The sequence below is a fragment of the Pteropus vampyrus genome, unplaced genomic scaffold (assembly GCF_000151845.1).
Source record: "Pteropus vampyrus isolate Shadow unplaced genomic scaffold, Pvam_2.0 Scaffold98, whole genome shotgun sequence".
Lineage (NCBI taxonomy): Eukaryota > Metazoa > Chordata > Mammalia > Chiroptera > Pteropodidae > Pteropus > Pteropus vampyrus.
The window spans coordinates 413,084-422,601 of record NW_011888879.1 but is presented as its reverse complement, the minus strand read 5'-3'; the positions used below and the strand labels follow the sequence as shown (position 1 = coordinate 422,601).

General features: G+C 32.7%; 1 long non-coding RNA gene across 2 annotated transcripts in view; it reads right to left on the bottom strand.

Moving 5' to 3' along the window:
* Nucleotides 1-608: 608 nt before the first annotated feature.
* The window catches only part of LOC105295003, a 26,290-nt gene continuing 17,380 nt past the window's right edge, over nucleotides 609-9,518 (bottom strand). The window contains exons 5-6 of one of the 2 annotated variants that reach the window (XR_002781398.1): nucleotides 6,022-6,092; nucleotides 609-1,815 (exon numbers count right to left, since the gene is read on the bottom strand). This is a non-coding gene — a long non-coding RNA (uncharacterized LOC105295003). The remainder of the gene's footprint in view (nucleotides 1,816-6,021; nucleotides 6,093-9,518) is intronic. The other variant, XR_896112.2, reaches the window with a different exon arrangement.

The following is a 9,518-nucleotide window of genomic DNA, read 5'->3' as shown; positions in this document are numbered from 1 at the left end:
AGTCTGTAGGGACAAGCGTGGTCTCCTGACTGCAGGCCACAGTTTTTTCTATTTTAAAGTCTCTTTTTATATTCTTTTCATTAAAACTACCTCTTGCTATCAGATGGGTACTACACTTACTGGAGTAATCACTTCATAAGTTATATAAATGTCTAATCACTATGTTGTACATCTGAAACCAATATAGTATACTATGTCAATTGTGATTAAAAAAAAAACAAAAACTACCTCTTGCTTTTCTGAAAATTTTTTACATGAGTCCATAAATTTAACTTTTATCCTACAAAGCATTATAGTTCTCTAGAATCAGGCTTTAAAAAATAATTTGACCCATTAGAAACACTATCCATACGGGTAAACGCAGGCTTGGATTTAGGAGAGTGCAGAGAAGTGACACACGACCTCAGATCTCCATCACACCACTTCTGTTGGTCTCTCCTTCAGAAACCACGTGAGCTATTTTAACTAACCTACAGATTAAAACAAAGTTTTGAAAAAAACTTTAATGTCTAATGCCTATATTTTATATTTTATTTTACGCTTTTGAAGAGACCATGGCTCTCTCGCAATTATGAATATTAGTTTTCCTGGAAAAAAGAAAACAGTTCTTTCGTAAATTAAAATGCCTTTATTTCTTCAATAAATTAAACAAAAAAATCTGTGTTCTCTGCTAGTACATTTCAGAAATGTCATTATTTCAAATATAAGGAAATAACTTTCTTGATACACAAATACTAGAAGCCCAAGACAATATGGGAGGAGGGATGATATATAGTCATGTGTTAAATCTCTCTGTAATCAAAGATAAAGATGCTTAATTTAAGTACAATCCTATTATAATTTTGCTTTGAGTTATTATTACTGGAGAAAAAACTCTTTAATGAATTGAATTCAGTAACAATACTACTGTATAGCAATATGAATAACATCTTAAACTCTAACTTCAATACAGAACGGTATTCAAGATTATTTTAAGTTCTTATGCCTGAATAACAACATAACACTGCCTTTACTTCCAATTCAAAAAAATCTACCCTCTCTTCCCTCATTCACTTCTAACCAGACCTTCAAGTTCATGGTTAGATTGGATACATTGTCACCCATAAGCCCAAATGAGCAAAAAGCCTGACAATGTATCAAATCGTAAGAGACAACATGAAAGGCTGATCTGGGGAACTGCTCTCTCCTTTCTTATTTTATAAAACAATGTGATCATTTTTAGAGAAGGGAAAACTTTTGGTTGAAAACATAACCATAGTATCTAGAGTTATATCATGCTCCAAAACAAATATTGAGATTATGAAAACTGACACTTGCTGAAAGAAGGGGAGATTACTGAAAAACAGTAACATAAAACTTGGGAAGAAGAGCTAAATAAGAAGTGCACGGAAAAGCCTTTACTTTTTTCATACCATCTGTAAGTCTTCTGCTTTGCGTAGGACTTTGGTATGAGCATTTTAGATGAAATTATTAGGCGTAACATTCAAGAAAAAGACTCAATCTCTTCCTTCCCTGGCAAATATTTGAATACAGGATGAACATCCTAAAGTTGCCACAACTGGCTTGTACTTCAGGCTCTCAAATATTGGATGCAGACCAGTAAATAAAATGTGATCTCCGAACTCTTTACTGTGTGGTTACAGAGGATGTGAAGCTTGGTCTCAGGGGTCTAGACACGATGTGAATGACATCCCATTCCCGAGCCCTCCAATGTTTCTGTCGGTTCCACAGGGCTGGGCTCTGCATCCTCGTTTGGCCACCTTGCCCCAAAAGGCTAAGTTTCGGAAATCAAGAAGTTCAGCCTGGTTTCAGACCCTTTGCAGATAAAAATTAAAATTGATTAGAATAAATTCACTACTTGCTCTATTATATATACTTACACTTTTCTTGATACTTAGAGTAGAAAACAGAAACTTTGGACATCATTGTGCTAAGATGAGAGCATATTAAACCTTGAAAAATAAGTTAAATTTACACTGGAGCTTTACTTCAAACTCATAATACATAGTCATTAAATTTTAATAATATAATTAATCATCAAGTTTTATCATCAGATTAAATGTTTTATATATAATAGCTTTATTTCATCAACTCCATTTCCTGTGGCCTAAAATATGGAAGAAAAAAAAAATGCACCTATGAAAATCTAAATTTCAAATGATGAGTTAGTTTACTCTAGGTCTACAGAAAAAAAAACTCACAAATGAGAATTTATAAAGAATGAGCATAAATGAATGGCAATGGAAATAACTGATAGTAAATTTCCTGGATTTGCAAATTTCGGGTACTTATTTTGAATGTTAGAATATTCAGCAACTTCCAACCTTAAATTATTTCAAATCAATCAAGCACTAAATGTAAGTTTTGCATAAATTTTATTAGGAGTGAAGCTTATTAGAGAGTTTCTAATTCTACAAAAATAAAATCCAATGCCAACTGCCAGGTAAAATTTTAGAGTTTTTTTAAAAATTCTTTTGTTTAGCCATATATTGTCTGTTTTTAAATTTTTAATTAAATTTTACTGAGATATAATTGATAGAACTATCTTTGATTGAATAATTGACCATATATTTTAGTGAGATACAACAGATTATAATAGATATAATACTTTGGCTATATGAAATGGTAATTCCTATTGTCTAGCCATTTAACGTTTAAAAAAAATTAATTTTATTTACTCTCACTATACTATAGTTTTTGTCTTCTCAGGAACAAATAGAACCTTACTCTGTGATGTTTAGCACACAAGCGTGTTTATTCTTCAGCCTGGCTCCCATTACCCAGCAGTATCTGATGCCACTACACTGTTAACTCTGCTGCCTGGACTGTCAGACCCCACCCTCAGCTGGGCTAACGGTGAGAGGTTGGTGTGCCCTTGTAACCAGTTAACCTGGTCCAGTGCAATGGGAAAGGGAAAGAGACCCCAACCCTGCAGGCTGCCCAGACTAAAGCTGGGGACCGGCAGAAGCTTCAACTCTGAGTAAGTCCAGAGTGTTCATGAATACTATTCAAAACATAAAAATAAAGTTAAAGTGATAACTGCATGCCCTTTTAATGTCACACTAGAGCACTGTTTAAGGCGGCTGCCTGGCAGTCATCCAGCTGTCCAGAAACTGTAACTTTGACACAGTATTTACTATGGATTAGAGCTCACACATCAACATAATATATAACTCGATACAGCTGGAAGCTAACTTAAAGAAAATATAGATGAATTGCAATGATTTTATTTTCTATTCAGTAGAAAGGATAACCTTGATTTTATTGCCCTGTAATAAAATCTTCAATCAGTTTAATATCAAATTTAACAATCTTATCTCAGCATTTCTTTTTTCCACTACCACCTCTATTTACTATTTAAAAAATCTGTTTTTTGAACCAGCTTTGTCATCTTGCTGATTACCTAATAAAGGAGTTAAATAAAACTTTGGCATATGCCCCTAATCTATTTTATGGGAATTATGTTTTTTAACATTATAAGTATGCTAGGGACTTTTGCTTCACATCACTGGACAAAATTGTGCCAAATGGCCATTCTTAGCTGCAAGGGAGCCTGGGAATTTGAAGATTCATTTTTTAATTTTTAGGTGAAGGAAGTGAGGTCTTTTAAGAGAGCATACCTATAGTAACTGTGACTAAGTGAGTGTGTGTGTGGTGGTAATGGTAGGGGAGCGGTGAGAGAGAACTAAGAATCACAAATGATCTCCAGATAATGCCTGGGTTATAAATTTATTGAGATGAGGAAGACTGAGAGATAGGTTTGCATTTTATCAATACTAAGCATTGAGAGGTTAAAACTTTATTTTTTAGTTTTTGAGATGACATCCAATGATTCACCTTGGATGTCATCCAAGGTCTAGGATTTAGATAATTGCTAATGACTTTTATTTCTTTAAAATCCCTGTAATAGCTGGTCAGTCGCATAGCAAATTTCAGTCTGTCATTTATATAATTGAGTGTCATTCTAATGAAAAAATTTATGACAGAATTTTCACATTAGACATTAGATTGTGGCCTCCAAGAAAAGTTTTCAGAAAAATGATTCCATTTACCTTACATTTATTGCAAAATAAATATATTTGCAATGTGATTATTATTTAGAACTTTTCAGATGAAATGTGTATTAAACATAAATGAAATGTTTCCTGGAGTATAGGACTGTAAAAATACCTTTTTATATGCAGTCTTTATTTTGAGATATTAAACTGTATTTCCTTATTCCTAGGAAATAGACCTTCTATATTTAAACCTTTTATCTGCCTGACTTTAATTATCTAGCTTGATAAGGTTTAGTATGTAGTAGCCAGATTCTCCTCTACAATTAACCAGCTGATTATGTGGCATATAAGGACACTAATCACACCAAGGTGGGTTGATGTTACCCGTGACTTAGCACTCCTCCACTGAGTGTGAAAACTTGTATCATGCCAGGTCTGCCTGGAACTCGCCAATATTAATTATACATATTTTAAAAGCATCATCCGTTCTGTAAAACTTTAAATATCTAGGATTTGTACTGTCTTCAAGGACTATGTGCATAGTATTAAAACAACATTTAGGGAAATAAAATCATTTAGGATGTTTCTTTAATATGATTTCTCCCACTAAAACATCAAATTTCTACAAAACTATGCCTTCCAGACTTTCCATATCCAGTTATTAGGTCACACAGATTCTGCCTTTGTAGTATCTCTTCTGTTTTCTCTTTTTCAACCCCATTATTGTCTTTCACCCAATCTATAATTGGCTATAATTTCACCCAATCTATAATCTATAATTAATGCTTCTCCTCACTAGTCTGCAATAGCTTCCAATAGGTTTCTTCTTTTCAAATCATTCTGATATTGATATATCTTCCTGGAACACAGAGAATGTCATTCCAGTGTTTTAAGATGTTCAAATGTTCCCTACAGAATAAAATCCAAACTGGCCCAGACTACTTACTTCTCTGAACTAATTTTTTACTACATGCCATCTCTTGTCTTGTGCTCTAATTTCAACTGCCAATATCCTGAAATAAAATGAACTTTCGTTACTATATGCCCCTGTTAGTGCTTTTCTCACAGCCTGGAATACTCGTTGTCCTCTTTTCTCCCTAATAAAACTCATTCGTCCTTCAAAGTTGCACTCATATACCATCATCTCCTTTGAGGAGGCCTGCATGGTCTACTAATTTGAAGTAGATTATTGCTCTGGGTATGCATCCAATTTGTATCCTATGACAGTATTTTTTTTCTAGAAGCCTCTGTCTTCTTCGAGCCCATAGAAAAGTGTGGACAAATATAAAAATAAATGTAAGCACAAATACAGATATGAAGTATTCAAGTTTGGACATCATGTTTAGCAAGGTAAAAAATTTTCTAAATGTATTTGTAAGCACCTGATTTAGAAGAGCAGCTGGCACCCCAACTGTTCCACATAAGATAAAAGACAAAATGAAAATCAATTTTGTCATTTTTATATTTATTTTGAGAGTCATAGGACATTTTTTTATTTTTAACAGATTCTTTTTTCTAAAGACTTACAATTCTATATTTTAATTATACTAAATGACTCTAATAACATTATATGAAATATGTTAATACATGTTTTTTAAAATAAAATTTAAAAGTAGGCAACTCACTGTATGTCATCTCTCTCCAGGTACAGAGATTAAAAATAATCCAACGGGCATTTTTTTGAATTAGTTTCAGGTGTACAGTGCATTGGTTAGACAACCCCGTGACTATTTTTTAAGTACTAATTTGTACTTTTTCAAGTGCAAAACTAAACTAAGCTAAACCAACTAGCATTTTTTGATGTTTTGAAGCATGTGGGTCTGCTCTACTAATCTAAATTTTAAATCTAAATCTAAATTTTAAATCTAAATTTTAAAGTATATAAACATTGTATGTAACCAGCAAGCAAAATTATCTAGATAATTTTTTCTTTAACATATTGGACACTATGATTGTGATCTTGACAAACCAGTGGAAATGCAAACCAAATACTAAAAGTACCATAAAATGAAGTACATGCTACCTTGAAAGGTGATAATGCGGTTGTTTCCTCCTTTTTCTTTCTTCTCTTTTTTGACGTTTCGTTTTTTTGTCCTAAAAAATACCCCAAACATATTAATGATTGTTTCAATAAGATAGAGATACACAGACTTTATTTAAATTTACTTATTTTTGAGTAGTGATTACTTTTACATGGTTTGAACCTTTAAAAAGTCACCTTTTCATTCTTGTCAACCAGTCACCTAATTTTTCCCAAAGGCAACAACAAATCTTACAAGTTTCTTGTGTATCTTTCCAAAAATATTTGTATTCATTTACAGGCTAATAAGTCAATAGGTTCTTTCCTTCTCCACTGTTTCCATAAATGCTAACACATATTACACCCCATTTGTGTGTACAAAACTCAGAGTCCATTCCTGATCAGTAAAAGATTCCTTAGTATTTTTTATGATTTCAATGTATTTCATTGTAAGGATCTTCCAGGGTCTCAAAGACCACTCTCATTTCTGACATCAATTGCATATTTGGGGTTTCTCAGTAAAAATGTGTGACAATATGCATTGAGTATCGCCAGGCAGGGAAGCTCACCCAAGCCTTGGTATCCGGAGTTTTTGTTAGGGCTCTGTCACATTATTTCCACTCAGATTATTAATTCTCTCCTCCTACAAATTTTTGGCTTAGCTTGTTCTTTTTCTTGTTCCATGAAGTATAAAGCTAGGATGCTTATTTAAGATTTTTATTTTGTTCTTCATGTAGGCATTTATTGCTCTGAGCTCCCCTCTTTTGCTGCATCCAATAAGTTTTCTTATGGTACATTTCCATTCTCATTTGTCACACAACAGTTTTTGTCTTCCTTTTTAATTGCTTCTTTGACTCAGTTGTTTAGGAGCATGTTGTTTAATCACCACATATATTGCTGGTGTCACGTAAGTCCCGTTTTAGAACATTAGCAACAGCACGAAAAGTTCCTGTGTGCCCATTTTCAGTCAGTCCCCACTGTGACCTGCCTGCCCCAGGAAACCACTGTCTCTACAGATTTGCCTTTTCTGAAAATTTCATATAAATGGATTCAAACAATATGTAGTCTTCTGATCTGGTTTCTTAATATAATATTTTTGATGTTCATCCATGTGTAGCATGTATCCGGTAGTCTGTTTTTAGTTGCTGACTAACATTCCATTGTATGGATATACCACATTGCATTTATCCGTTCACCAGTTGATAGATAGTTGGATTGTTTCCAATTTCACATATGTCTTTGTATATACATATGTTTATGTTCTTCTTGGGTAGATCTATAGAAATGAAATTGCTAGATCCAATGGTAAATTTATTTTAACTTTCTAAGAAACTGCCAAACTGTTTCTCTAAAGTGGCGGTACCATTTCATATTCCCATCAGCAACGTAGGAGGGTTCCAGTTTCTCCCCATTCTCACCAACACATGGTAATGTCAATCTTTTTATTATAACAGTCTACTGGGTATGTCGTGACATCTCATTGTGGTTTTAATTTGCATTTTCCTAAAAGTTAATGTTATGGAGCATCTTTTCATGTCTAGATTAGCCATTGCTTGTTTTCTTTGGTTAAATGTTGATTTAAATATCTTCTTATTCATTAAAATAACTGGACTATTTGTCTTATTATCAAATTGTAAGAGTTCTTTATATATGCAGATATAAGTTCTCTATCAAATATGATTTGTAAATATTTTCCCTCTGTGGCTTCTTTTCATTCTCTTAATGGTGTCTTCTGAAGAGCAGTAGTTTTTACTTTTTATGAAGTCCAATTTATTATTTTTCTTTTATGTATTACATTTTTGTTGTCATATCCAAGAAATATTTATCCAAACCAAAGTCACAAAAATTTCCCCTTTTCATCTTTTAGAAGCTTTATAGTTTTAGCTCTTACATTTAAACCAATAATTCATTTTGAGTTAAATTTTGCATATGGCATGAGATAAGGATATAAGATTTATTATTATTATTATTATTTTGCATATGGATATTTAATTGTCCCAGCACCATCTATTGAAGCACCGTGGTACCTTTGTCAACTAACCATAAATGTAAAGGTTTATTCTTGGACTCTCAATTGTTTCATTGATCTATACATCTATCCTTATGCCAATACCACACTGTCCTGAGTACTATTGCTTTATAAGTTTTAAAATTGAATAGCCTTCAATCATTGTCCTTTTTCAAAGTTATTTTGACTTTCTAGGTCCTTTAAAATTTCATACAAATTTTAGGATCAGCTTGTCAATTTGTACAAAAACCTTGCTCGAATTTTAGTAGAAATTATATTGAATCTATAGATCAAATTGGGAAGAATGGACACCATAACAATATTGAGTCTTCTATGAACATGGAGTATCTCAATTTATTTAGATATTCTTTCTTTCAGAAATGTAATGTCTTGCACTTTTTTGTTAAATTTATTCCTACATATGTTATTCTTTCTGACACTATTGGGAATAGAGTTGTTTTTTTAATTTATTTTTGTATAGTTCATTGTTAATATACAGAAATACAATTGATTTTTGTATCTTGATCTAGCTAAACTTGTTTATTCTAGTAATTTATTTAAATGCCTTAGGATTGCCTATGTTCAGGAACATGTATGCAAATAAATTAAGTTTTAGTTCTTTCTTTCCAAGCTGGATGACTTTTTCTTGCTTTACAATGCTATCAAGAACCACAAGCACGTCAAGTGTGAAACATCCTTGCTTTGTTCCCAGTCAGAGGGTAAAGCATCTTCGCTTTGTTTCTCATCTTGGGGGGAAACAGTCAGTCCTTTCTTCAGTGAGCATGATGAAGCATGCAGATACTCTTTATCAGGTTGAAGAAGTTTCTTTTATCTCTAAGGTGTTGAGAATTTTATCATTAAAGGATGCTAGATTTTTTCAAATGCTTTTTCTGTGTACTGGAACAATGTGGTTTTTGTTATTTATTTGATTAATGTCGTATACTATAGTAATTGATTTAGGGGCACTAAACTATCTTTGCATTCCTGGAACATGGTGTATCATCCTTTTCAAACACTGTTGGATTCAGTTTCCTAGTATTTCCTTAACAAAGTTTGTGTACACATTCACAAATAATAATTAGACTGCAATTTCCTTTCTTTGTGATGTGTTTGACTCATTTTGATATCCGGGTAAAACTGGTCTCACGATATGCATCATGAATTGTTTCTTCCTCCTTTATTTTATGAAAATATTTTTATAGGATTGGTAATCTTTCTTCCTTAAACATTAGAATTCACCAGTAAAGCCATCTGGGCTTGGGCTTTCCCTTGTGAGATTTTTAGTTACCAATTCATTTTCTTTACTTGTTATTGTTCTCTTCAGATTTTCTATTACTTCTTGAGTTAGTTTTGTTAATTCAATCTTTCTAGTAATTTGTCCACTTAAGCTGTCTTCTTATAACACCAGTCACTGGATTTAGAACTCCCTCCATCCCATTCCAGTATAAGCTTATCTTAACTAATTACATCTGCAAAGACTCTATTTTCCACC